Below are 27,195 nucleotides of genomic sequence, written 5' to 3'. Positions count from 1 at the left end.
TGGCTCATTGTGGCTAATCAGAGTAGCAGGACCCAACAGGCCCATCCCAAGGAACTGCCTGAGGACATGGTGACTATGTTGTGGTCACATGTTTCACAGCGGCATAGCAACGATGTAGTACGCCTTGGCTCGTTGGTCTAGGGGTATGATTCTCGCTTTGGGTGCGAGAGGTCCCGGGTTCAAATCCCGGACGAGCCCATCTCTTGCTTTGCTTCTTGTTGCTGCTACACTATGAAACATTCATGTCAGTCTTGTCAGAGACATGCGCAGTTCCTCATGTAAACGTGTGGCCGGTTAGCTCAGTTGGTTAGAGCGTGGTGCTAATAACGCCAAGGTCGCGGGTTCGATCCCCGTACGGGCCAAGTGTTTTATTCTACCTCCTCTGGCTGACCGCTTTAATGGTGTGATTTCTCGTGGACATTTCTGCCACATAAGCCGTTCGGGCCGAAATAGCTCAGTTGGGAGAGCGTTAGACTGAAGATCTAAAGGTCCCTGGTTCAATCCCGGGTTTCGGCAATCAGGGGCAATTCTTAAGGTTTTGTTTAGCCGACTCACTACGGCTTACCTGACAGTCCCTGTCAGAGTGTCCTTTTCTCCGTGACCCAGGGAGTCAGGTGCAAAAGCAAACCGTGGTTCCATGGTGTAATGGTTAGCACTCTGGACTCTGAATTAGTGTTGTTTTTGGCAGCCTGTTTTAATTTTAGTTTTAGTCTAGTCCTTGGGTCAAGCTTCCATTTTAGTTTTTATTAGTTTTAGTCACGTTCACACTCTTTTAAGTCTAGTCAGTTTTAGTCGACTAAAAGTCTGGGTATTTTAGTCTTATTTTAGTCAGACTTATACATGACCATTTTAGTCTAGTTTTAGTCGACGAAAACTGATGACATTTTAGTCTAGTTTTAGTCGACGAAAACTGATGACATTTTTAGTCATTGAAAATTTTATTTTAGTCTCTTTTAAGTAATGCAATTCTATTTAACCCAATCAATACACTATAAGTACCTAGTAGTGTAGGCGTAACCAAAATGTTTTTTAGCCAAACCCATTTTAAACAAGGTTATCTTATTATAATATTATTGTTACCTAGACTCAAGAATACATGCATTCCAGACATGGAAGACGCTCTGATTTGAACTTACAACATATTTATTTTAACCAAACATGTTAGAAGTACACACACACATAAATTTAAATAAAATAAATAAAAAACAATAAATAAAAAACAATAAATAAAATAGCATTACATGACAATGCCAGAAAAAAATTATCTCTTTAAAAATTGAAGAGAAAAAAGGTGCTTGAATGCTCGAGCTACAAATTATCAAATTAAATTAATTAACATACTAAAAAATGATAATAAAATGTGTGTGTCTACATAAATTGTAACCTGGTTATTTTAAGACAAACTGTCCTGTACACATTACTCTTTGGCTATATTTTTGACATCTGATTTTTTTTCTCTGGTGCCTGCCTGGCACAGATAGAGTATTTGTTTGATTGACATAAAACCAACATTTGTCAAACGGTTAAAAGTCTACATACCTTTAGCTTTCAGCTCGGTTGTTAACACTGTGTTGGCTTGAACTTATCTTAATATATTTGTTCAGAAAAAGAAAAAAACAAGTCTTTACAACCAAATCAGAATCAACAATTTAGGAGCAGCAGTTTTTGCATGGATATTTGAAATGTTACATGCATGCTTCTTGCATGTCTGTTTAGGCCAGCCATTAACTACTTAGGCTTGTTTACTTTGAGGAAAGCGCTTCTTTCCAAAATGGTCCTAGCCCTGTTTCTGCGGCCACAAGATAGGTAACCAGTTACACTGAAGACCCTCTCTGTAAATGCCTGAGAGGCTGGCATCGCCAGGAGGTCCAAGGCCAGAGGTTTAAGTGTTGGAAACACAGTGGAACAACATTGAGTTAACCAATACTCGATGCCGGATTCCTCAACCTCAGCACTGGTAGCAGCAGTCTGGTGGAACTCGGACAGGTGCTCTTTATATTTTAAAATCTCCTGCCTTATGTTTGTTGTCTTGGCTGTCTTGGGCCTCGATGGATGATTAGCACTAAAGAATTTAAATCTACGCCGCTTTGCAGGGGTTGACTCTGGAGGTTCTGTACCCTCATTTGTGACTTGCTCATCATCAGTCAACTGCTCTTCTTCTCGTACTTGCACTCTTTGTGGCACAAGATAAGCAATGTAGTCCTCTGCCTTTCTGACAAGATTCTGTACTTCGTTGTCATCATTTTCCAGAATGGTTTCAGCTACACAAGGGTCCACAAAGCATGCTGCTGCAGGAAGTGGTGAGAAGTTGTCAGCCGTTATGTCAAGAAACAAACTAAAGCGCCTATCCATGTTGGACAGCATCTTCTGAGCCAGAGTAGCTGCATCTTTGTAGGTTCGCCCATGTGCAAGCGAGACCTCTGACAGGTGGTTTTTGAGATCCAGGAGTGCTGGCACAACAAGGGAAAGTGATTGAGTGTCACTTTCAAGTGACTTAGTGTGCTCTGCAAATGGCAGAAGAAGGTCTCTCAGCAACCCAATCTTCTGCCACTCACTGGGCTGCAGGCTGTCCCAGCCCATGGACTCAGCCACAGCTGTGAGGTGCTCCTTGACTTCAAGACAGCGTGAAATCATAGCAAAGCAACTTGACCACCTGGTGGGACAGTCTTTTACCAGAACCAGAGCACACTTCTGCAGCAGCCGCTCTGTGGCGACAGATGACTTCCTAAATTTGTTCACCAAGCTCCTTACTTTCTCCAACAGCCTTCGGATTGGGGGTTCCTTCTGGACCATATTCACGACAAGCTGTATGGTGTGAACCACACATGGGGTCCTCTCTATGGCTCCGTAGTCATATCTACATGGAAATAATAAAAACAAATGTACATATTTAACCATTTTAGCATTAAATTATTGAACCAGATGAAATAGTTCTAGTAGTTAAGTTCCTATGAACTTATTTGGTCTTTATGTATATAAAATTAAATCATGACCAGTTTTATAAATGCTTAATATATTAACAGCATAATTTTTAATCTTTTAATTTTCTATGTAATTACTTTTTTATTCAGAAAGAATATATGACCAGTTACATAAATGTTTAATGAATTAAAGGGATAGTTCACCCAAAAATGAAAATTCTGTCATCATTTACTTACTCTCATGTTGTTACAAACCCGCATACATTTCTTTGTTCTGATGAACACAAAGGAAGATATTTTGAGAAATATTTGTAACTGAACCATTCGTGGACCCCAATTACTTCCATAGTAGGAAAAAAAATACTATGGAAGTAAATGGGGCCACCAACGGTTTGGTTACAAACATTTCTCAAAATATCTTCCTTTATGTTCATCAGAACAAAGAAATTTATGGGGGTTTGTAACAACATGAGAGTGAGTAAATGATGACAGAATTTTCATTTTTGGGTGATCTATCCCTTTAAGATTTAAGAGCAAAGACTAAATGCAGTTAAATTCCTTTTTGTATATGCAAACCTGGCCAATAAAGCTGATTCTAAATTAATTGCATAGTTTCATATACAGATTTGCCTTACCTGTCATCCTCCCCTTCCTGATGCTCATATTCATCATTGGCATTGTCGTGCTCCACCTCGGAGTCCTCTTCAGAAGTTGTGGGAACTTCTGCATGTGTGTGGAACGAAGCCACCATATTGCTGCCATTGTCAGTAATAGTTGTGAGGACCTTCTCTCTAGGGATCCCCCATTCTTCCATTGACTCCTCCACAAGTGTACTAATCGACACTGCAGTGTGAGGGTGAACCATCTCCTTAAGGTTCAGGAGTTTGTGTTCAGCCTTTTTGTTCTCAGGGTTAAAGTAACAGGCGCTGACTCCCAGGAAAGATGCTGTCAACCCCTTTTTAGTCCAAATATCCAACCCTGTAGTTATTCTGCGTGCTGTGGCCAGGTTTTGTTTGATCTTTTCTTTCTCTTCTTTGTAAATTTGGTCAATCAGGTTTAAAATTTTTTGTCTTTTTGGCACTTTAAACTTTTTGTCCATTTTTGCCATCATGGCGATGAACTCCTCATCTTCGACAATTCGTGCTGGGAGTCCTGTGCGGCCTATCCACTGCGCTATCCCCTCCTCTTTGCTACGTTGCTCTGGGGAGTTGTCATTGTACTTCCTTGTGGCAAAGAAATCCTGAACACTAGTTGGCTTGTCCATCTTCTTGGGTGGGACCTGCTTCACTGGTGTGATTTCAGGAATCTAGCACATGAATAGATACAATGTCAGGACAGATGCAGTCTCTGGAAAATCTAACTGTTGTAAATATTAAGTAGCATAAATCCTTGCCATCCCAGGTCAAAAAGCAGTACACATCCATAATATACTTAAAGTGCTCTATTTTTGCACACTAATTTAGTAATCAATATACTAAAAATTTATCTGTAGTACTTCCTAAGATGTTGTTAAGATTATCTAAGTGTACTTAATTGTGCTATTTTAAGACACCATGAATATGAACTAAAATGCACTTTTAACATACTATCTCTGTATTAAGTAATTTATTTATTTAACACTTGTATTAAACTTGAACCAAACTTTCATACAAAGATGGGTTCCAGTTTACTACAAGTGGTACCTAAGTACATTTTTTAAATACATTTTTAGCACATTATGTTCATATTTATGGTGTTTCAAAATAGCACAGTGAAGTACACTACAATTAGATGTTCTTAAGATTATCTTAAGAAGTACTAAAGAAGAATTTTTAGAATACACTTTAGCACACCACAAATACACACCCGTTTTAAGCTCCAGTTGCTAACGTTATAACATCTAACGCTATCGTTAAAATGAGACACATTAATGCATGAGCTTTCTAAAATAGAAAGTAACGTTATGTTAATGTCTTGACTTACCTCAATATCTTTATGAAATGCCTTGAGATGCCTCTTAAGGTTCGTCGTGTTTTTTCCTGTGATTTTGTGGCCGCATTTTTCCCCATCTTTTTCCACAACACATTCAGTTTTCTTTTCCACTTCAATGTAACGGAAGTTTTTCCAAATGTCGTTTCTTCTTTTTCTCCCAAAGACGAACGCCGGCTGGACTGCCATCGTTCCCGTTCACTGTGTCAGACTTTGTCATTTACGCTAACTCAACTCACCGGCTTCACCGCAGATGTATCATCTAAATAATGCCGCGAGTGCGGCTGGCGGAAGTGACGTCGCTAGCGTCTGCGCACTGCAGCCCGCGAAGTGAGACAGGAAGCAGAAGTATTAATAATAACGCGACTAAAAGAGACGAAATTACATTTCGTCTCGTCTCGTTTTGGTCAACGAAAATTAAAATACATTTTAGCATAGTTTTTATTTTGTAAACCACATTTAGTCTCGTTTTAATTCGTCAACAATATTGCATTATATTATTATTATAGTCATCGTCACATGACCAGCATTTTCGTTGCGTCTCGTCTAGTTTTCGTCACGTGATAAAGGTTCGTTGACGACTATATTTAGTCATAATTTTCGTTGACGAAAGCAACACTACTCTGAATCCAGCGATCCGAGTTCAAATCTCGGTGGGACCTATTGGATGTTTTGTGGTTTCCAAGCAGAACCGTGTCCAAGGGAACAGTGTTTGTTACCCCGGGAACAGTGTTTGTTACCCCCAAAACAATCCCCCGCCCTTTAAGCCTTTCTACCAGAGCACTCAGGCTGTAGACGAAAAAGGAGTTAATTCAAGCAACATTGAGCACTGTTTTCTGTTCACCCTGACGGTGGGCCAACAAGACACAATGTGCCAAATTTCAGCAACCACAAGCACATTACAAGGAAGCAAATTAAACATGTACGAAACCTTAGGATAAATGAAAAATCCATCGACGTTTTGGCTAAAGAAAACACACAGCTCATGTGTACAGGCCAAAGGAAACACACAGCTCACATGTACAATCTGATAATGAAATGCAATAAAAATACCTTACCAGAAATGACAGGAAGACAAATGAACATAGAAAGAAAGTGATTCCAATTTTTAATGGCAACAAAACGCTCTTGGAATGTAAAGCTCCATGTTGCTTTGTGAAGTAACATCCTTATAGAAGACGTTCATGTGTGTGCTCAGGTGCCATACTGAGGACCGACACTGGGACCTGTTGGCTTTTTGAGGCAAAATGTAAAATCTGGAGCCAAAGTGAAGCCCTTTTCTGCAAGTGTGAACCGCAGAAGCACCCACAGAGAGGGCACGCCGCGGGTCTGTAACATCAGAGAATTTAGCAACAAGTGTCAACCACGTGGAGAATGTGGGCATCGATCCCGCTACCACTCGCATGCTAAGCGAGCGCTCTACCATTTGAGCTAATTCCCCTTACGCCTAACGCGTGACTGCTTTGGCTTTTTGGAAGCTGGCTGCTACGTGCTGGAAAAATGTTTCCCAGGGGGCCGGTGGGGTTGCCCGATTGGCTCGTTGGTCTAGGGGTATGATTCTCGCTTAGGGTGCGAGAGGTCCCGGGTTCAAATCCCGGACGAGCCCACCTCTAAACTCGTCTCTCTGAGCTTTAACGCACAACACCAGTGTGTATGGCAGTCCGGGCAGTAGAGGGACGTCAGAGGCGCCTCTGCCTTTGGGATTTCCATGTAGATACCGTGTCCGAGGCGGTCTGTGTGTAGAATCACCTAGACGATCCCTTTCTGCCAGAGGGCTTGCTGTTTTAACAAACGATGAGTTAATTTCAAGCAACACAATTGACTCAACATGAAAAATGAAGCAGGCTATTCGTCCTACTCCCTCCTGGCCAGGAAAGGCAAAGCATCCTGTCTACTGGGCCTGGGTAGGTACCCTGATGTGCCTGAAGCTATGAGAGTTAAATATAGAACCAGGCTAGTGATGCATGGTGTCCAATTTAGTTTACGGATGATTCATCAGAATTTTCTCCCAATCTAAAATCAACACTTGGAAAATGTGATAAAGACATGGCTTCTTAGATGTTACTTGACGTTACAACGTACACTAAGTATTGGGATGCCCCTTCTAATAAAGATGTTTGGGGCAACACAGTGGCCATCCCAAACAGAGCACTGTTGTCTCACAGCAAGAAGGTCTCCTGTTCAAGCCCTGGCTGGGTCAGGAGGCCATTCTGTGTGGAGTTTACATGTTCCCCTTGAGTCAACGTGGAATTACTCTGGGCACTGCGTTATTGGGTTTCCTTCCACAGTACAAAAACTATACACACCTTGATCTATACACAGACACATACCGAGGGAAGGGCAATTTGACATCTCCAATTCACCTAACCTGCATTTCTGGCGTTGCCAATAACCAGTTCTCGCCATGAATATACCCATAGATGCTGAAATGGCGTTAAGAATAAATTAACATGTTTAACTATTCCAGTTTTTCCAAACAAAACAAATATTAATGCTGTACAATACAGACCTTGTCACAGTACTTTGTTTCCATCTATGCTGCAGCAGTTTTGCAAAAAGGGCTTTTTCTGTGCAGAAATGACTGTGAGCCTGGGAACAAATCATTGATAGGATTGGGTGATGAGTGTTTGGCTCAGAGCCTGTAAGTCATAACAAAGGTGTTCAGCTGGGTACAGGTCTGGGATTTATGCAGACCAGTCAAGTTCTTTCACACCATTTCAAATTTCAAGCAATTAACATGTACTTATATCGATAAGTGCTTATTTTGACACCAGCCCAACACTAGGGCAGGTTGGCTCATTGTGGCTAATCAGAGTAGCAGGACCCAACAGGCCCATCCCAAGGAACTGCCTGAGGACATGGTGACTATGTTGTGGTCACATGTTTCACAGCGGCATAGCAACGAGGTAGTACGCCTTGGCTCGTTGGTCTAGGGGTATGATTCTCGCTTTGGGTGCGAGAGGTCCCGGGTTCAAATCCCGGACGAGCCCATCTCTTGCTTTGCTTCTTGTTGCTGCTACACTATGAAACATTCATGTCAGTCTTGTCAGAGACATGCGCAGTTCCACATGTAAACGCGTGGCCGGTTAGCTCAGTTGGTTAGAGCGTGGTGCTAATAACGCCAAGGTCGCGGGTTCGATCCCCCGACGGGCCAAGTGTTTTATTCTACCTCCTCTGGCTGACCGCTTTAATGGTGTGATTTCTCGTGGACATTTCTGCCACATAAGCCGTTCGGGCCGAAATAGCTCAGTTGGGAGAGCGTTAGACTGAAGATCTAAAGGTCCCTGGTTCAATCCCGGGTTTCGGCAATCAGGGGCAATTCTTAAGGTTTTGTTTAGCCGACTCACTGCGGCTTACCTGACAGTCCCTGTCAGAGTGTCCTTTTCTCCGTGACCCAGGGAGTCAGGTGCAAAAGCAAACCGTGGTTCCATGGTGTAATGGTTAGCACTCTGGACTCTGAATCCAGCGATCCGAGTTCAAATCTCGGTGGGACCTATTGGATGTTTTGTGGTTTCCAAGCAGAACCGTGTCCAAGGGAACAGTGTTTGTTACCCCGGGAACAGTGTTTGTTACCCCCAAAACAATCCCCCGCCCTTTAAGCCTTTCTACCAGAGCACTCAGGCTGTAGACGAAAAAGGAGTTAATTCAAGCAACATTGAGCACTGTTTTCTGTTCACCCTGACGGTGGGCCAACAAGACACAATGTGCCAAATTTCAGCAACCACAAGCACATTACAAGGAAGCAAATTAAACATGTACAAAACCTTAGGATAAATGAAAAATCCATCGACGTTTTGGCTAAAGAAAACACACAGCTCATGTGTACAGGCCAAAGGAAACACACAGCTCACATGTACAATCTGATAATGAAATGCAATAAAAATACCTTACCAGAAATGACAGGAAGACAAATGAACATAGAAAGAAAGTGATTCCAATTTTTAATGGCAACAAAACGCTCTTGGAATGTAAAGCTCCATGTTGCTTTGTGAAGTAACATCCTTATAGAAGACGTTCATGTGTGTGCTCAGGTGCCATACTGAGGACCGACACTGGGACCTGTTGGCTTTTTGAGGCAAAATGTAAAATCTGGAGCCAAAGTGAAGCCCTTTTCTGCAAGTGTGAACCGCAGAAGCACCCACAGAGAGGGCACGCCGCGGGTCTGTAACATCAGAGAATTTAGCAACAAGTGTCAACCACGTGGAGAATGTGGGCATCGATCCCGCTACCACTCGCATGCTAAGCGAGCGCTCTACCATTTGAGCTAATTCCCCTTACGCCTAACGCGTGACTGCTTTGGCTTTTTGGAAGCTGGCTGCTACGTGCTGGAAAAATGTTTCCCAGGGGGCCGGTGGGGTTGCCCGATTGGCTCGTTGGTCTAGGGGTATGATTCTCGCTTAGGGTGCGAGAGGTCCCGGGTTCAAATCCCGGACGAGCCCACCTCTAAACTCGTCTCTCTGAGCTTTAACGCACAACACCATTGTGTATGGCAGTCCGGGCAGTAGAGGGACGTCAGAGGCGCCTCTGCCTTTGGGATTTCCATGTAGATACCGTGTCCGAGGCGGTCTGTGTGTAGAATCACCTAGACGATCCCTTTCTGCCAGAGGGCTTGCTGTTTTAACAAACGATGAGTTAATTTCAAGCAACACAATTGACTCAACATGAAAAATGAAGCAGGCTATTCGTCCTACTCCCTCCTGGCCAGGAAAGGCAAAGCATCCTGTCTACTGGGCCTGGGTAGGTACCCTGATGTGCCTGAAGCTATGAGAGTTAAATATAGAACCAGGCTAGTGATGCATGGTGTCCAATTTAGTTTACGGATGATTCATCAGAATTTTCTCCCAATCTAAAATCAACACTTGGAAAATGTGATAAAGACATGGCTTCTTAGATGTTACTTGACGTTACAACGTACACTAAGTATTGGGATGCCCCTTCTAATAAAGATGTTTGGGGCAACACAGTGGCCATCCCAAACAGAGCACTGTTGTCTCACAGCAAGAAGGTCTCCTGTTCAAGCCCTGGCTGGGTCAGGAGGCCATTCTGTGTGGAGTTTACATGTTCCCCTTGAGTCAACGTGGAATTACTCTGGGCACTGCGTTATTGGGTTTCCTTCCACAGTACAAAAACTATACACACCTTGATCTATACACAGACACATACCGAGGGAAGGGCAATTTGACATCTCCAATTCACCTAACCTGCATTTCTGGCGTTGCCAATAACCAGTTCTCGCCATGAATATACCCATAGATGCTGAAATGGCGTTAAGAATAAATTAACATGTTTAACTATTCCAGTTTTGCCAAACAAAACAAATATTAATGCTGTACAATACAGACCTTGTCACAGTACTTTGTTTCCATCTATGCTGCAGCAGTTTTGCAAAAAGGGCTTTTTCTGTGCAGAAATGACTGTGAGCCTGGGAACAAATCATTGATAGGATTGGGTGATGAGTGTTTGGCTCAGAGCCTGTAAGTCATAACAAAGGTGTTCAGCTGGGTACAGGTCTGGGATTTATGCAGACCAGTCAAGTTCTTTCACACCATTTCAAATTTCAAGCAATTAACATGTACTTATATCGATAAGTGCTTATTTTGACACCAGCCCAACACTAGGGCAGGTTGGCTCATTGTGGCTAATCAGAGTAGCAGGACCCAACAGGCCCATCCCCAGGAACTGCCTGAGGACATGGTGACTATGTTGTGGTCACATGTTTCACAGCGGCATAGCAACGAGGTAGTACGCCTTGGCTCGTTGGTCTAGGGGTATGATTCTCGCTTTGGGTGAGCCCGTCTCTCGCTTTGCTTCTTGTTGCTGCTACACTATGAAACATTCATGTCAGTCTTGTCAGAGACATGCGCAGTTCCACATGTAAACGCGTGGCCGGTTAGCTCAGTTGGTTAGAGCGTGGTGCTAATAACGCCAAGGTCGCGGGTTCGATCCCCGTACGGGCCAAGTGTTTTATTCTACCTCCTCTGGCTGACCGCTTTAACAGTGTGATTTCTCATGGACATTTCTGCCAAATAAGCCGTTGGGGCCGAAATAGCTCAGTTGGGAGAGCGTTAGACTGAAGATCTAAAGGTTCGATCCCGGGTTTCGGCAATCAGGGGCAATTCTTAAGGTTTTGTTTAGCCGACTCACTGCGGCTTACCTGACAGTCCCTGTCCGAGTGTCCTTTTCTCCGTGACCCAGGGAGTCAGGTGCAAAAGCAAACTGTGGTTCCATGGTGTAATGGTTAGCACTCTAGACTCTGAATCCAGCGATCCGAGTTCAAATCTCGGTGGGACCTATTGGATGTTTTGTGGTTTCCAAGCAGAACCGTGTCCAAGGGAACAGTGTTTGTTACCCCGGGAACAGTGTTTGTTACCCCCAAAACAATCCCCCGCCCTTTAAGCCTTTCTACCAGAGCACTCAGGCTGTAGACGAAAAAGGAGTTAATTCAAGCAACATTGAGCACTGTTTTCTGTTCACCCTGACGGTGGGCCAACAAGACACAATGTGCCAAATTTCAGCAACCACAAGCACATTACAAGGAAGCAAATTAAACATGTACGAAACCTTAGGATAAATGAAAAATCCATCGACGTTTTGGCTAAAGAAAACACACAGCTCATGTGTACAGGCCAAAAGAAACACACAGCTCACATGTACAATCTGATAATGAAATGCAATAAAAATACCTTACCAGAAATGACAGGAAGACAAATGAACATAGAAAGAAAGTGATTCCAATTTTTAATGGCAACAAAACGCTCTTGGAATGTAAAGCTCCATGTTGCTTTGTGAAGTAACATCCTTATAGAAGACGTTCATGTGTGTGCTCAGGTGCCATACTGAGGACCGACACTGGGACCTGTTGGCTTTTTGAGGCAAAATGTAAAATCTGGAGCCAAAGTGAAGCCCATTTCTGCAAGTGTGAACCGCAGAAGCACCCACAGGGAGGGCACGCCGCGGGTCTGTAACATCAGAGAATTTAGCAACAAGTGTCAACCACGTGGAGAATGTGGGCATCGATCCCGCTACCTCTCGCATGCTAAGCGAGCGCTCTACCATTTGAGCTAATTCCCCTTACGCCTAACGCGTGACTGCTTTGGCTTTTTGGAAGCTGGCTGCTACGTGCTGGAAAAATGTTTCCCAGGGGGCCGGTGGGGTTGCCCGATTGGCTCGTTGGTCTAGGGGTATGATTTTCGTTTAGGGTGCGAGAGGTCCCGGGTTCAAATCCCGGACGAGCCCACCTCTAAACTCGTCTCTCGGAGCTTTAACGCACAACACCATTGTGTATGGCAGTCCGGGCAGTAGAGGAATGTCAACGAGGGACGTCAGAGGCGCCTCTGCCTTTGGGATTTCCATGTAGATACCGTGTCCGAGGCGGTCTGGGTGTAGAATCACCTAGACGATCCCTTTCTGCCAGAGGGCTTGCTGTTTTAACAAACGATGAGTTTATTTCAAGCAACACAATTGACTCAACATGAAAAATGAACCAGGCTATTCGTCCTACTCCCTCCTGGCCAGGAAAGGCAAAGCATCCTGTCTACTGGGCCTGGGTAGGTACCCTGATGTGCCTGAAGCTATGAGAGTTAAATATAGAACCAGGCTAGTGATGCATGGTGTCCAATTTAGTTTACGGATAATTCATCAGAATTTTCTCCCAATCTAAAATCAACACTTGGAAAATGTGATAAAGACATGGCTTCTTAGATGTTACTTGACGTTACAACGTACACTAATTATTGGGATGCCCCTTCTAATAAAGATGTTTGGGGCAACACAGTGGCCATCCCAAACAGAGCACTGTTGTCTCACAGCAAGAAGGTCTCCTGTTCAAGCCCTGGCTGGGTCAGGAGGCCATTCTGTGTGGAGTTTACATGTTCCCCTTGAGTCAACGTGGAATTTCTCTGGGCACTGCGTTATTGGGTTTCCTTCCACAGTACAAAAACTATACACACCTTGATCTATACACAGACACATACCGAGGGAAGGGCAATTTGACATCTCCAATTCACCTAACCTGCATTTCTGGCGTTGCCAATAACCAGTTCTCGCCATGAATATACCCATAGATGCTGAAATGGCGTTAAGAATAAATTAACATGTTTAACTATTCCAGTTTTTCCAAACAAAACAAATATTAATGCTGTACACTACAGACCTTGTCACAGTACTTTGTTTCCATCTATGCTGCAGCAGTTTTGCAAAAAGGGCTTTTTCTGTGCAGAAATGACTGTGAGCCTGGGAACAAATCATTGATAGGATTGGGTGATGAGTGTTTGGCTCAGAGCCTGTAAGTCATAACAAAGGTGTTCAGCTGGGTACAGGTCTGGGATTTATGCAGACCAGTCAAGTTCTTTCACACCATTTCAAATTTCAAGCAATTAACATGTACTTATATCGATAAGTGCTTATTTTGACACCAGCCCAACACTAGGGCAGGTTGGCTCATTGTGGCTAATCAGAGTAGCAGGACCCAACAGGCCCATCCCCAGGAACTGCCTGAGGACATGGTGACTATGTTGTGGTCACATGTTTCACAGCGGCATAGCAACGAGGTAGTACGCCTTGGCTCGTTGGTCTAGGGGTATGATTCTCGCTTTGGGTGAGCCCGTCTCTCGCTTTGCTTCTTGTTGCTGCTACACTATGAAACATTCATGTCAGTCTTGTCAGAGACATGCGCAGTTCCACATATAAACGCGTGGCCGGTTAGCTCAGTTGGTTAGAGCGTGGTGCTAATAACGCCAAGGTCGCGGGTTCGTTCCCACGACGGGCCAAGTGTTTTATTCTACCTCCTCTGGCTGACCGCTTTAATGGTGTGATTTCTCATGGACATTTCTGCCAAATAAGCCGTTCGGGCCGAAATAGCTCAGTTGGGAGAGCGTTAGACTGAAGATCTAAAGGTCCCTGGTTCAATCCCGGGTTTCGGCAATCAGGGGCAATTCTTAAGGTTTTGTTTAGCCGACTCACTGCGGCTTACCTGACAGTCCCTGTCAGAGTGTCCTTTTCTCTGTGACCCAGGGAGTCAGGTGCAAAAGCAAACCGTGGTTCCATGGTGTAATGGTTAGCACTCTGGACTCTGAATCCAGCGATCCGAGTTCAAATCTCGGTGGGACCTATTGGATGTTTTGTGGTTTCCAAGCAGAACCGTGTCCAAGGGAACAGTGTTTGTTACCCCGGGAACAGTGTTTGTTACCCCCAAAACAATCCCCCGCCCTTTAAGCCTTTCTACCAGAGCACTCAGGCTGTAGACGAAAAACGAGTTAATTCAAGCAACATTGAGCACTGTTTTCTGTTCACCCTGACGGTGGGCCAACAAGACACAATGTGCCAAATTTCAGCAACCACAAGCACATTACAAGGAAGCAAATTAAACATGTACGAAACCTTAGGATAAATGAAAAATCCATCGACGTTTTGGCTAAAGAAAACACACAGCTCATGTGTACAGGCCAAAGGAAACACACAGCTCACATGTACAATCTGATAATGAAATGCAATAAAAATACCTTACCAGAAATGACAGGAAGACAAATGAACATAGAAAGAAAGTGATTCCAATTTTTAATGGCAACAAAACGCTTTTGGAATGTAAAGCTCCATGTTGCTTTGTGAAGTAACATCCTTATAGAAGACGTTCATGTGTGTGCTCAGGTGCCATACTGAGGACCGACACTGGGACCTGTTGGCTTTTTGAGGCAAAATGTAAAATCTGGAGCCAAAGTGAAGCCCTTTTCTGCAAGTGTGAACCGCAGAAGCACCCACAGAGAGGGCACGCCGCGGGTCTGTAACATCAGAGAATTTAGCAACAAGTGTCAACCACGTGGAGAATGTGGGCATCGATCCCGCTACCACTCGCATGCTAAGCGAGCGCTCTACCATTTGAGCTAATTCCCCTTACGCCTAACGCGTGACTGCTTTGGCTTTTTGGAAGCTGGCTGCTACGTGCTGGAAAAATGTTTCCCAGGGGGCCGGTGGGGTTGCCCGATTGGCTCGTTGGTCTAGGGGTATGATTCTCGCTTAGGGTGCGAGAGGTCCCGGGTTCAAATCCCGGACGAGCCCACCTCTAAACTCGTCTCTCGGAGCTTTAACGCACAACACCATTGTGTATGGCAGTCCGGGCAGTAGAGGGACGTCAGAGGCGCCTCTGCCTTTGGGATTTCCATGTAGATACCGTGTCCGAGGCGGACCGTGTGTAGAATAACCTAGACGATCCCTTTCTGCCAGAGGGCTTGCTGTTTTAACAAACGATGAGTTAATTTCAAGCAACACAATTGACTCAACATGAAAAATGAACCAGGCTATTCGTCCTACTCCCTCCTGGCCAGGAAAGGCAAAGCATCCTGTCTACTGGGCCTGGGTAGGTACCCTGATGTGCCTGAAGCTATGAGAGTTAAATATAGAACCAGGCTAGTGATGCATGGTGTCCAATTTAGTTTACGGATGATTCATCAGAATTTTCTCCCAATCTAAAATCAACACTTGGAAAATGTGATAAAGACATGGCTTCTTAGATGTTACTTGACGTTACAACGTACACTAAGTATTGGGATGCCCCTTCTAATAAAGATGTTTGGGGCAACACAGTGGCCATCCCAAACAGAGCACTGTTGTCTCACAGCAAGAAGGTCTCCTGTTCAAGCCCTGGCTGGGTCAGGAGGCCATTCTGTGTGGAGTTTACATGTTCCCCTTGAGTCAACGTGGAATTACTCTGGGCACTGCGTTATTGGGTTTCCTTCCACAGTACAAAAACTATACACACCTTGATCTATACACAGACACATACCGAGGGAAGGGCAATTTGACATCTCCAATTCACCTAACCTGCATTTCTGGCGTTGCCAATAACCAGTTCTCGCCATGAATATACCCATAGATGCTGAAATGGCGTTAAGAATAAATTAACATGTTTAACTATTCCAGTTTTGCCAAACAAAACAAATATTAATGCTGTACAATACAGACCTTGTCACAGTACTTTGTTTCCATCTATGCTGCAGCAGTTTTGCAAAAAGGGCTTTTTCTGTGCAGAAATGACTGTGAGCCTGGGAACAAATCATTGATAGGATTGGGTGATGAGTGTTTGGCTCAGAGCCTGTAAGTCATAACAAAGGTGTTCAGCTGGGTACAGGTCTGGGATTTATGCAGACCAGTCAAGTTCTTTCACACCATTTCAAATTTCAAGCAATTAACATGTACTTATATCGATAAGTGCTTATTTTGACACCAGCCCAACACTAGGGCAGGTTGGCTCATTGTGGCTAATCAGAGTAGCAGGACCCAACAGGCCCATCCCAAGGAACTGCCTGAGGACATGGTGACTATGTTGTGGTCACATGTTTCACAGCGGCATAGCAACGAGGTAGTACGCCTTGGCTCGTTGGTCTAGGGGTATGATTCTCGCTTTGGGTGCGAGAGGTCCCGGGTTCAAATCCCGGACGAGCCCATCTCTTGCTTTGCTTCTTGTTGCTGCTACACTATGAAACATTCATGTCAGTCTTGTCAGAGACATGCGCAGTTCCACATGTAAACGCGTGGCCGGTTAGCTCAGTTGGTTAGAGCGTGGTGCTAATAACGCCAAGGTCGCGGGTTCGATCCCCGTACGGGCCAAGTGTTTTATTCTACCTCCTCTGGCTGACCGCTTTAATGGTGTGATTTCTCGTGGACATTTCTGCCACATAAGCCGTTCGGGCCGAAATAGCTCAGTTGGGAGAGCGTTAGACTGAAGATCTAAAGGTCCCTGGTTCAATCCCGGGTTTCGGCAATCAGGGGCAATTCTTAAGGTTTTGTTTAGCCGACTCACTGCGGCTTACCTGACAGTCCCTGTCAGAGTGTCCTTTTCTCCGTGACCCAGGGAGTCAGGTGCAAAAGCAAACCGTGGTTCCATGGTGTAATGGTTAGCACTCTGGACTCTGAATTAGTGTTGTTTTTGGCAGCCTGTTTTAATTTTAGTTTTAGTCTAGTCCTTGGGTCAAGCTTCCATTTTAGTTTTTATTAGTTTTAGTCACGTTCACACTCTTTTTAGTCTAGTCAGTTTTAGTCGACTAAAAGTCTGGGTATTTTAGTCTTATTTTAGTCAGACTTATACATGACCATTTTAGTCTAGTTTTAGTCGACGAAAACTGATGACATTTTAGTCTAGTTTTAGTCGACGAAAACTGATGACATTTTTAGTCATTGAAAATTTTATTTTAGTCTCTTTTAAGTAATGCAATTCTATTTAACCCAATCAATACACTATAAGTACCTAGTAGTGTAGGCGTAACCAAAATGTTTTTTAGCCAAACCCATTTTAAACAAGGTTATCTTATTATAATATTATTGTTACCTAGACTCAAGAATACATGCATTCCAGACATGGAAGACGCTCTGATTTGAACTTACAACATATTTATTTTAACCAAACATGTTAGAAGTACACACACACATAAATTTAAATAAAATAAATAAAAAACAATAAATAAAAAACAATAAATAAAATAGCATTACATGACAATGCCAGAAAAAAATTATCTCTTTAAAAATTGAAGAGAAAAAAGGTGCTTGAATGCTCGAGCTACAAATTATCAAATTAAATTAATTAACATACTAAAAAATGATAATAAAATGTGTGTGTCTACATAAATTGTAACCTGGTTATTTTAAGACAAACTGTCCTGTACACATTACTCTTTGGCTATATTTTTGACATCTGATTTTTTTTCTCTGGTGCCTGCCTGGCACAGATAGAGTATTTGTTTGATTGACATAAAACCAACATTTGTCAAACGGTTAAAAGTCTACATACCTTTAGCTTTCAGCTCTGTTGTTAACACTGTGTTGGCTTGAACTTATCTTAATATATTTGTTCAGAAAAAGAAAAAAACAAGTCTTTACAACCAAATCAGAATCAACAATTTAGGAGCAGCAGTTTTTGCATGGATATTTGAAATGTTACATGCATGCTTCTTGCATGTCTGTTTAGGCCAGCCATTAACTACTTAGGCTTGTTTACTTTGAGGAAAGCGCTTCTTTCCAAAATGGTCCTAGCCCTGTTTCTGCGGCCACAAGATAGGTAACCAGTTACACTGAAGACCCTCTCTGTAAATGCCTGAGAGGCTGGCATCGCCAGGAGGTCCAAGGCCAGAGGTTTAAGTGTTGGAAACACAGTGGAACAACATTGAGTTAACCAATACTCGATGCCGGATTCCTCAACCTCAGCACTGGTAGCAGCAGTCTGGTGGAACTCGGACAGGTGCTCTTTATATTTTAAAATCTCCTGCCTTATGTTTGTTGTCTTGGCTGTCTTGGGCCTCGATGGATGATTAGCACTAAAGAATTTAAATCTACGCCGCTTTGCAGGGGTTGACTCTGGAGGTTCTGTACCCTCATTTGTGACTTGCTCATCATCAGTCAACTGCTCTTCTTCTCGTACTTGCACTCTTTGTGGCACAAGATAAGCAATGTAGTCCTCTGCCTTTCTGACAAGATTCTGTACTTCGTTGTCATCATTTTCCAGAATGGTTTCAGCTACACAAGGGTCCACAAAGCATGCTGCTGCAGGAAGTGGTGAGAAGTTGTCAGCCGTTATGTCAAGAAACAAACTAAAGCGCCTATCCATGTTGGACAGCATCTTCTGAGCCAGAGTAGCTGCATCTTTGTAGGTTCGCCCATGTGCAAGCGAGACCTCTGACAGGTGGTTTTTGAGATCCAGGAGTGCTGGCACAACAAGGGAAAGTGATTGAGTGTCACTTTCAAGTGACTTAGTGTGCTCTGCAAATGGCAGAAGAAGGTCTCTCAGCAACCCAATCTTCTGCCACTCACTGGGCTGCAGGCTGTCCCAGCCCATGGACTCAGCCACAGCTGTGAGGTGCTCCTTGACTTCAAGACAGCGTGAAATCATAGCAAAGCAACTTGACCACCTGGTGGGACAGTCTTTTACCAGAACCAGAGCACACTTCTGCAGCAGCCGCTCTGTGGCGACAGATGACTTCCTAAATTTGTTCACCAAGCTCCTTACTTTCTCCAACAGCCTTCGGATTGGGGGTTCCTTCTGGACCATATTCACGACAAGCTGTATGGTGTGAACCACACATGGGGTCCTCTCTATGGCTCCGTAGTCATATCTACATGGAAATAATAAAAACAAATGTACATATTTAACCATTTTAGCATTAAATTATTGAACCAGATGAAATAGTTCTAGTAGTTAAGTTCCTATGAACTTATTTGGTCTTTATGTATATAAAATTAAATCATGACCAGTTTTATAAATGCTTAATATATTAACAGCATAATTTTTAATCTTTTAATTTTCTATGTAATTACTTTTTTATTCAGAAAGAATATATGACCAGTTACATAAATGTTTAATGAATTAAAGGGATAGTTCACCCAAAAATGAAAATTCTGTCATCATTTACTTACTCTCATGTTGTTACAAACCCGCATACATTTCTTTGTTCTGATGAACACAAAGGAAGATATTTTGAGAAATATTTGTAACTGAACCATTCGTGGACCCCAATTACTTCCATAGTAGGAAAAAAAATACTATGGAAGTAAATGGGGCCACCAACGGTTTGGTTACAAACATTTCTCAAAATATCTTCCTTTATGTTCATCAGAACAAAGAAATTTATGGGGGTTTGTAACAACATGAGAGTGAGTAAATGATGACAGAATTTTCATTTTTGGGTGATCTATCCCTTTAAGATTTAAGAGCAAAGACTAAATGCAGTTAAATTCCTTTTTGTATATGCAAACCTGGCCAATAAAGCTGATTCTAAATTAATTGCATAGTTTCATATACAGATTTGCCTTACCTGTCATCCTCCCCTTCCTGATGCTCATATTCATCATTGGCATTGTCGTGCTCCACCTCGGAGTCCTCTTCAGAAGTTGTGGGAACTTCTGCATGTGTGTGGAACGAAGCCACCATATTGCTGCCATTGTCAGTAATAGTTGTGAGGACCTTCTCTCTAGGGATCCCCCATTCTTCCATTGACTCCTCCACAAGTGTACTAATCGACACTGCAGTGTGAGGGTGAACCATCTCCTTAAGGTTCAGGAGTTTGTGTTCAGCCTTTTTGTTCTCAGGGTTAAAGTAACAGGCGCTGACTCCCAGGAAAGATGCTGTCAACCCCTTTTTAGTCCAAATATCCAACCCTGTAGTTATTCTGCGTGCTGTGGCCAGGTTTTGTTTGATCTTTTCTTTCTCTTCTTTGTAAATTTGGTCAATCAGGTTTAAAATTTTTTGTCTTTTTGGCACTTTAAACTTTTTGTCCATTTTTGCCATCATGGCGATGAACTCCTCATCTTCGACAATTCGTGCTGGGAGTCCTGTGCGGCCTATCCACTGCGCTATCCCCTCCTCTTTGCTACGTTGCTCTGGGGAGTTGTCATTGTACTTCCTTGTGGCAAAGAAATCCTGAACACTAGTTGGCTTGTCCATCTTCTTGGGTGGGACCTGCTTCACTGGTGTGATTTCAGGAATCTAGCACATGAATAGATACAATGTCAGGACAGATGCAGTCTCTGGAAAATCTAACTGTTGTAAATATTAAGTAGCATAAATCCTTGCCATCCCAGGTCAAAAAGCAGTACACATCCATAATATACTTAAAGTGCTCTATTTTTGCACACTAATTTAGTAATCAATATACTAAAAATTTATCTGTAGTACTTCCTAAGATGTTGTTAAGATTATCTAAGTGTACTTAATTGTGCTATTTTAAGACACCATGAATATGAACTAAAATGCACTTTTAACATACTATCTCTGTATTAAGTAATTTATTTATTTAACACTTGTATTAAACTTGAACCAAACTTTCATACAAAGATGGGTTCCAGTTTACTACAAGTGGTACCTAAGTACATTTTTTAAATACATTTTTAGCACATTATGTTCATATTTATGGTGTTTCAAAATAGCACAGTGAAGTACACTACAATTAGATGTTCTTAAGATTATCTTAAGAAGTACTAAAGAAGAATTTTTAGAATACACTTTAGCACACCACAAATACACACCCGTTTTAAGCTCCAGTTGCTAACGTTATAACATCTAACGCTATCGTTAAAATGAGACACATTAATGCATGAGCTTTCTAAAATAGAAAGTAACGTTATGTTAATGTCTTGACTTACCTCAATATCTTTATGAAATGCCTTGAGATGCCTCTTAAGGTTCGTCGTGTTTTTTCCTGTGATTTTGTGGCCGCATTTTTCCCCATCTTTTTCCACAACACATTCAGTTTTCTTTTCCACTTCAATGTAACGGAAGTTTTTCCAAATGTCGTTTCTTCTTTTTCTCCCAAAGACGAACGCCGGCTGGACTGCCATCGTTCCCGTTCACTGTGTCAGACTTTGTCATTTACGCTAACTCAACTCACCGGCTTCACCGCAGATGTATCATCTAAATAATGCCGCGAGTGCGGCTGGCGGAAGTGACGTCGCTAGCGTCTGCGCACTGCAGCCCGCGAAGTGAGACAGGAAGCAGAAGTATTAATAATAACGCGACTAAAAGAGACGAAATTACATTTCGTCTCGTCTCGTTTTGGTCAACGAAAATTAAAATACATTTTAGCATAGTTTTTATTTTGTAAACCACATTTAGTCTCGTTTTAATTCGTCAACAATATTGCATTATATTATTATTATAGTCATCGTCACATGACCAGCATTTTCGTTGCGTCTCGTCTAGTTTTCGTCACGTGATAAAGGTTCGTTGACGACTATATTTAGTCATAATTTTCGTTGACGAAAGCAACACTACTCTGAATCCAGCGATCCGAGTTCAAATCTCGGTGGGACCTATTGGATGTTTTGTGGTTTCCAAGCAGAACCGTGTCCAAGGGAACAGTGTTTGTTACCCCGGGAACAGTGTTTGTTACCCCCAAAACAATCCCCCGCCCTTTAAGCCTTTCTACCAGAGCACTCAGGCTGTAGACGAAAAAGGAGTTAATTCAAGCAACATTGAGCACTGTTTTCTGTTCACCCTGACGGTGGGCCAACAAGACACAATGTGCCAAATTTCAGCAACCACAAACACATTACAAGGAAGCAAATTAAACATGTACGAAACCTTAGGATAAATGAAAAATCCATCGACGTTTTGGCTAAAGAAAACACACAGCTCATGTGTACAGGCCAAAGGAAACACACAGCTCACATGTACAATCTGATAATGAAATGCAATAAAAATACCTTACCAGAAATGACAGGAAGACAAATGAACATAGAAAGAAAGTGATTCCAATTTTTAATGGCAACAAAACGCTCTTGGAATGTAAAGCTCCATGTTGCTTTGTGAAGTAACATCCTTATAGAAGACGTTCATGTGTGTGCTCAGGTGCCATACTGAGGACCGACACTGGGACCTGTTGGCTTTTTGAGGCAAAATGTAAAATCTGGAGCCAAAGTGAAGCCCTTTTCTGCAAGTGTGAACCGCAGAAGCACCCACAGAGAGGGCACGCCGCGGGTCTGTAACATCAGAGAATTTAGCAACAAGTGTCAACCACGTGGAGAATGTGGGCATCGATCCCGCTACCACTCGCATGCTAAGCGAGCGCTCTACCATTTGAGCTAATTCCCCTTACGCCTAACGCGTGACTGCTTTGGCTTTTTGGAAGCTGGCTGCTACGTGCTGGAAAAATGTTTCCCAGGGGGCCGGTGGGGTTGCCCGATTGGCTCGTTGGTCTAGGGGTATGATTCTCGCTTAGGGTGCGAGAGGTCCCGGGTTCAAATCCCGGACGAGCCCACCTCTAAACTCGTCTCTCTGAGCTTTAACGCACAACACCAGTGTGTATGGCAGTCCGGGCAGTAGAGGGACGTCAGAGGCGCCTCTGCCTTTGGGATTTCCATGTAGATACCGTGTCCGAGGCGGTCTGTGTGTAGAATCACCTAGACGATCCCTTTCTGCCAGAGGGCTTGCTGTTTTAACAAACGATGAGTTAATTTCAAGCAACACAATTGACTCAACATGAAAAATGAAGCAGGCTATTCGTCCTACTCCCTCCTGGCCAGGAAAGGCAAAGCATCCTGTCTACTGGGCCTGGGTAGGTACCCTGATGTGCCTGAAGCTATGAGAGTTAAATATAGAACCAGGCTAGTGATGCATGGTGTCCAATTTAGTTTACGGATGATTCATCAGAATTTTCTCCCAATCTAAAATCAACACTTGGAAAATGTGATAAAGACATGGCTTCTTAGATGTTACTTGACGTTACAACGTACACTAAGTATTGGGATGCCCCTTCTAATAAAGATGTTTGGGGCAACACAGTGGCCATCCCAAACAGAGCACTGTTGTCTCACAGCAAGAAGGTCTCCTGTTCAAGCCCTGGCTGGGTCAGGAGGCCATTCTGTGTGGAGTTTACATGTTCCCCTTGAGTCAACGTGGAATTACTCTGGGCACTGCGTTATTGGGTTTCCTTCCACAGTACAAAAACTATACACACCTTGATCTATACACAGACACATACCGAGGGAAGGGCAATTTGACATCTCCAATTCACCTAACCTGCATTTCTGGCGTTGCCAATAACCAGTTCTCGCCATGAATATACCCATAGATGCTGAAATGGCGTTAAGAATAAATTAACATGTTTAACTATTCCAGTTTTTCCAAACAAAACAAATATTAATGCTGTACAATACAGACCTTGTCACAGTACTTTGTTTCCATCTATGCTGCAGCAGTTTTGCAAAAAGGGCTTTTTCTGTGCAGAAATGACTGTGAGCCTGGGAACAAATCATTGATAGGATTGGGTGATGAGTGTTTGGCTCAGAGCCTGTAAGTCATAACAAAGGTGTTCAGCTGGGTACAGGTCTGGGATTTATGCAGACCAGTCAAGTTCTTTCACACCATTTCAAATTTCAAGCAATTAACATGTACTTATATCGATAAGTGCTTATTTTGACACCAGCCCAACACTAGGGCAGGTTGGCTCATTGTGGCTAATCAGAGTAGCAGGACCCAACAGGCCCATCCCAAGGAACTGCCTGAGGACATGGTGACTATGTTGTGGTCACATGTTTCACAGCGGCATAGCAACGAGGTAGTACGCCTTGGCTCGTTGGTCTAGGGGTATGATTCTCGCTTTGGGTGCGAGAGGTCCCGGGTTCAAATCCCGGACGAGCCCATCTCTTGCTTTGCTTCTTGTTGCTGCTACACTATGAAACATTCATGTCAGTCTTGTCAGAGACATGCGCAGTTCCACATGTAAACGCGTGGCCGGTTAGCTCAGTTGGTTAGAGCGTGGTGCTAATAGTGCCAAGGTCGCGGGTTCGATCCCCCGACGGGCCAAGTGTTTTATTCTACCTCCTCTGGCTGACCGCTTTAATGGTGTGATTTCTCGTGGACATTTCTGCCACATAAGCCGTTCGGGCCGAAATAGCTCAGTTGGGAGAGCGTTAGACTGAAGATCTAAAGGTCCCTGGTTCAATCCCGGGTTTCGGCAATCAGGGGCAATTCTTAAGGTTTTGTTTAGCCGACTCACTGCGGCTTACCTGACAGTCCCTGTCAGAGTGTCCTTTTCTCCGTGACCCAGGGAGTCAGGTGCAAAAGCAAACCGTGGTTCCATGGTGTAATGGTTAGCACTCTGGACTCTGAATCCAGCGATCCGAGTTCAAATCTCGGTGGGACCTATTGGATGTTTTGTGGTTTCCAAGCAGAACCGTGTCCAAGGGAACAGTGTTTGTTACCCCGGGAACAGTGTTTGTTACCCCCAAAACAATCCCCCGCCCTTTAAGCCTTTCTACCAGAGCACTCAGGCTGTAGACGAAAAAGGAGTTAATTCAAGCAACATTGAGCACTGTTTTCTGTTCACCCTGACGGTGGGCCAACAAGACACAATGTGCCAAATTTCAGCAACCACAAGCACATTACAAGGAAGCAAATTAAACATGTACGAAACCTTAGGATAAATGAAAAATCCATCGACGTTTTGGCTAAAGAAAACACACAGCTCATGTGTACAGGCCAAAGGAAACACACAGCTCACATGTACAATCTGATAATGAAATGCAATAAAAATACCTTACCAGAAATGACAGGAAGACAAATGAACATAGAAAGAAAGTGATTCCAATTTTTAATGGCAACAAAACGCTCTTGGAATGTAAAGCTCCATGTTGCTTTGTGAAGTAACATCCTTATAGAAGACGTTCATGTGTGTGCTCAGGTGCCATACTGAGGACCGACACTGGGACCTGTTGGCTTTTTGAGGCAAAATGTAAAATCTGGAGCCAAAGTGAAGCCCTTTTCTGCAAGTGTGAACCGCAGAAGCACCCACAGAGAGGGCACGCCGCGGGTCTGTAACATCAGAGAATTTAGCAACAAGTGTCAACCACGTGGAGAATGTGGGCATCGATCCCGCTACCACTCGCATGCTAAGCGAGCGCTCTACCATTTGAGCTAATTCCCCTTACGCCTAACGCGTGACTGCTTTGGCTTTTTGGAAGCTGGCTGCTACGTGCTGGAAAAATGTTTCCCAGGGGGCCGGTGGGGTTGCCCGATTGGCTCGTTGGTCTAGGGGTATGATTCTCGCTTAGGGTGCGAGAGGTCCCGGGTTCAAATCCTGGACGAGCCCACCTCTAAACTCGTCTCTCTGAGCTTTAACGCACAACACCATTGTGTATGGCAGTCCGGGCAGTAGAGGGACGTCAGAGGCGCCTCTGCCTTTGGGATTTCCATGTAGATACCGTGTCCGAGGCGGTCTGTGTGTAGAATCACCTAGACGATCCCTTTCTGCCAGAGGGCTTGCTGTTTTAACAAACGATGAGTTAATTTCAAGCAACACAATTGACTCAACATGAAAAATGAAGCAGGCTATTCGTCCTACTCCCTCCTGGCCAGGAAAGGCAAAGCATCCTGTCTACTGGGCCTGGGTAGGTACCCTGATGTGCCTGAAGCTATGAGAGTTAAATATAGAACCAGGCTAGTGATGCATGGTGTCCAATTTAGTTTACGGATGATTCATCAGAATTTTCTCCCAATCTAAAATCAACACTTGGAAAATGTGATAAAGACATGGCTTCTTAGATGTTACTTGACGTTACAACGTACACTAAGTATTGGGATGCCCCTTCTAATAAAGATGTTTGGGGCAACACAGTGGCCATCCCAAACAGAGCACTGTTGTCTCACAGCAAGAAGGTCTCCTGTTCAAGCCCTGGCTGGGTCAGGAGGCCATTCTGTGTGGAGTTTACATGTTCCCCTTGAGTCAACGTGGAATTACTCTGGGCACTGCCTTATTGGGTTTCCTTCCACAGTACAAAAACTATACACACCTTGATCTATACACAGACACATACCGAGGGAAGGGCAATTTGACATCTCCAATTCACCTAACCTGCATTTCTGGCGTTGCCAATAACCAGTTCTCGCCATGAATATACCCATAGATGCTGAAATGGCGTTAAGAATAAATTAACATGTTTAACTATTCCAGTTTTTCCAAACAAAACAAATATTAATGCTGTACAATACAGACCTTGTCACAGTACTTTGTTTCCATCTATGCTGCAGCAGTTTTGCAAAAAGGGCTTTTTCTGTGCAGAAATGACTGTGAGCCTGGGAACAAATCATTGATAGGATTGGGTGATGAGTGTTTGGCTCAGAGCCTGTAAGTCATAACAAAGGTGTTCAGCTGGGTACAGGTCTGGGATTTATGCAGACCAGTCAAGTTCTTTCACACCATTTCAAATTTCAAGCAATTAACATGTACTTATATCGATAAGGACTTCTAGTGAGTTGGTGTCAAAAATGCCATTCATTTAGTCTGCCAAAGTACCCATAGTGGTGGCGAGGGATCGTACTGAGTTTGTGTCAACCATGGACGCGTTAAACCGGTTACAGAATGGACACTTTTGGATTTTCAAAGATTTTACCTAGAAGGCAAATTCTACCAGGTAATGGACACCTCTAGGGGTGCCATTGAGTTGCGGGACCACCCCCCTCGACCCCCCCTCGACCCCCAGTGACACGGAACCACTATTTGTCCATTTGCCCATTATTGGTCCGGATTTAGCGCCACACCCCTCGGGACCCCCGGGCACGCCCCCCAGGACACGCCCCCCCTGACACGGACCCACTATTTGTCCATTTGCCCATTATTGTTGCGGATTGACCCCCTGACCCCTCCTGACCCCCCCCGACCCCCCCCCCCCATGACACAGACCCACTATTTGTCCATTTGCCCATTATTGTTGCGGATTGACCCCCTGACCCCTCCTGACCACCCCCCGACCCCCCCCCATGACACGGACCCACTATTTGTCCATTTGCCCATTATTGTTGCGGATTGACCCCCTGACCCCCCCTGACCAC

The 27,195-nt window shown here is 43.7% G+C and overlaps 23 non-coding genes across 23 annotated transcripts; all 23 read left to right on the top strand.

Annotated features, from left to right (window-relative positions):
* Window positions 1-126: 126 nt before the first annotated feature.
* trnap-ugg (transfer RNA proline (anticodon UGG)) lies at window positions 127-198 on the top strand. The gene has a single exon. It is a non-coding gene; the product is annotated as a tRNA-Pro (tRNA).
* Window positions 199-288: 90 nt separating this feature from the next.
* On the top strand, window positions 289-362 carry trnai-aau (transfer RNA isoleucine (anticodon AAU)). The gene has a single exon. It is a non-coding gene; the product is annotated as a tRNA-Ile (tRNA).
* Window positions 363-443: 81 nt separating this feature from the next.
* trnaf-gaa (transfer RNA phenylalanine (anticodon GAA)) lies at window positions 444-516 on the top strand. The gene has a single exon. It is a non-coding gene; the product is annotated as a tRNA-Phe (tRNA).
* A 5,907-nt stretch (window positions 517-6,423) lies between these two features.
* trnap-agg (transfer RNA proline (anticodon AGG)) lies at window positions 6,424-6,495 on the top strand. The gene has a single exon. It is a non-coding gene; the product is annotated as a tRNA-Pro (tRNA).
* A 1,312-nt stretch (window positions 6,496-7,807) lies between these two features.
* Window positions 7,808-7,879, top strand: trnap-ugg (transfer RNA proline (anticodon UGG)). Its single transcript has one exon. It is a non-coding gene; the product is annotated as a tRNA-Pro (tRNA).
* Window positions 7,880-7,969: 90 nt separating this feature from the next.
* trnai-aau (transfer RNA isoleucine (anticodon AAU)) lies at window positions 7,970-8,043 on the top strand. The gene has a single exon. It is a non-coding gene; the product is annotated as a tRNA-Ile (tRNA).
* Window positions 8,044-8,124: 81 nt separating this feature from the next.
* trnaf-gaa (transfer RNA phenylalanine (anticodon GAA)) lies at window positions 8,125-8,197 on the top strand. Its single transcript has one exon. It is a non-coding gene; the product is annotated as a tRNA-Phe (tRNA).
* Window positions 8,198-8,312: 115 nt separating this feature from the next.
* On the top strand, window positions 8,313-8,384 carry trnaq-cug (transfer RNA glutamine (anticodon CUG)). Its single transcript has one exon. It is a non-coding gene; the product is annotated as a tRNA-Gln (tRNA).
* Window positions 8,385-9,256: 872 nt separating this feature from the next.
* On the top strand, window positions 9,257-9,328 carry trnap-agg (transfer RNA proline (anticodon AGG)). Its single transcript has one exon. It is a non-coding gene; the product is annotated as a tRNA-Pro (tRNA).
* A 1,445-nt stretch (window positions 9,329-10,773) lies between these two features.
* Window positions 10,774-10,847, top strand: trnai-aau (transfer RNA isoleucine (anticodon AAU)). Its single transcript has one exon. It is a non-coding gene; the product is annotated as a tRNA-Ile (tRNA).
* A 262-nt stretch (window positions 10,848-11,109) lies between these two features.
* Window positions 11,110-11,181, top strand: trnaq-cug (transfer RNA glutamine (anticodon CUG)). The gene has a single exon. It is a non-coding gene; the product is annotated as a tRNA-Gln (tRNA).
* Window positions 11,182-12,053: 872 nt separating this feature from the next.
* trnap-agg (transfer RNA proline (anticodon AGG)) lies at window positions 12,054-12,125 on the top strand. Its single transcript has one exon. It is a non-coding gene; the product is annotated as a tRNA-Pro (tRNA).
* A 1,613-nt stretch (window positions 12,126-13,738) lies between these two features.
* trnaf-gaa (transfer RNA phenylalanine (anticodon GAA)) lies at window positions 13,739-13,811 on the top strand. Its single transcript has one exon. It is a non-coding gene; the product is annotated as a tRNA-Phe (tRNA).
* Window positions 13,812-13,926: 115 nt separating this feature from the next.
* Window positions 13,927-13,998, top strand: trnaq-cug (transfer RNA glutamine (anticodon CUG)). The gene has a single exon. It is a non-coding gene; the product is annotated as a tRNA-Gln (tRNA).
* Window positions 13,999-14,870: 872 nt separating this feature from the next.
* On the top strand, window positions 14,871-14,942 carry trnap-agg (transfer RNA proline (anticodon AGG)). Its single transcript has one exon. It is a non-coding gene; the product is annotated as a tRNA-Pro (tRNA).
* A 1,312-nt stretch (window positions 14,943-16,254) lies between these two features.
* Window positions 16,255-16,326, top strand: trnap-ugg (transfer RNA proline (anticodon UGG)). The gene has a single exon. It is a non-coding gene; the product is annotated as a tRNA-Pro (tRNA).
* Window positions 16,327-16,416: 90 nt separating this feature from the next.
* trnai-aau (transfer RNA isoleucine (anticodon AAU)) lies at window positions 16,417-16,490 on the top strand. The gene has a single exon. It is a non-coding gene; the product is annotated as a tRNA-Ile (tRNA).
* An 81-nt stretch (window positions 16,491-16,571) lies between these two features.
* Window positions 16,572-16,644, top strand: trnaf-gaa (transfer RNA phenylalanine (anticodon GAA)). Its single transcript has one exon. It is a non-coding gene; the product is annotated as a tRNA-Phe (tRNA).
* A 5,907-nt stretch (window positions 16,645-22,551) lies between these two features.
* trnap-agg (transfer RNA proline (anticodon AGG)) lies at window positions 22,552-22,623 on the top strand. Its single transcript has one exon. It is a non-coding gene; the product is annotated as a tRNA-Pro (tRNA).
* Window positions 22,624-23,935: 1,312 nt separating this feature from the next.
* trnap-ugg (transfer RNA proline (anticodon UGG)) lies at window positions 23,936-24,007 on the top strand. The gene has a single exon. It is a non-coding gene; the product is annotated as a tRNA-Pro (tRNA).
* Window positions 24,008-24,252: 245 nt separating this feature from the next.
* On the top strand, window positions 24,253-24,325 carry trnaf-gaa (transfer RNA phenylalanine (anticodon GAA)). Its single transcript has one exon. It is a non-coding gene; the product is annotated as a tRNA-Phe (tRNA).
* A 115-nt stretch (window positions 24,326-24,440) lies between these two features.
* trnaq-cug (transfer RNA glutamine (anticodon CUG)) lies at window positions 24,441-24,512 on the top strand. The gene has a single exon. It is a non-coding gene; the product is annotated as a tRNA-Gln (tRNA).
* Window positions 24,513-25,384: 872 nt separating this feature from the next.
* Window positions 25,385-25,456, top strand: trnap-agg (transfer RNA proline (anticodon AGG)). The gene has a single exon. It is a non-coding gene; the product is annotated as a tRNA-Pro (tRNA).
* The last annotated feature ends 1,739 nt before the right edge of the window (window positions 25,457-27,195 follow it).

Source organism: Paramisgurnus dabryanus, chromosome 19, assembly GCF_030506205.2.
Source record: "Paramisgurnus dabryanus chromosome 19, PD_genome_1.1, whole genome shotgun sequence".
Classification (NCBI taxonomy): Eukaryota; Metazoa; Chordata; class Actinopteri; order Cypriniformes; family Cobitidae; genus Paramisgurnus; species Paramisgurnus dabryanus.
The sequence above is the reverse complement of the archived record's forward strand: the minus strand, read 5'-3'. Positions and strand labels throughout refer to the sequence as shown.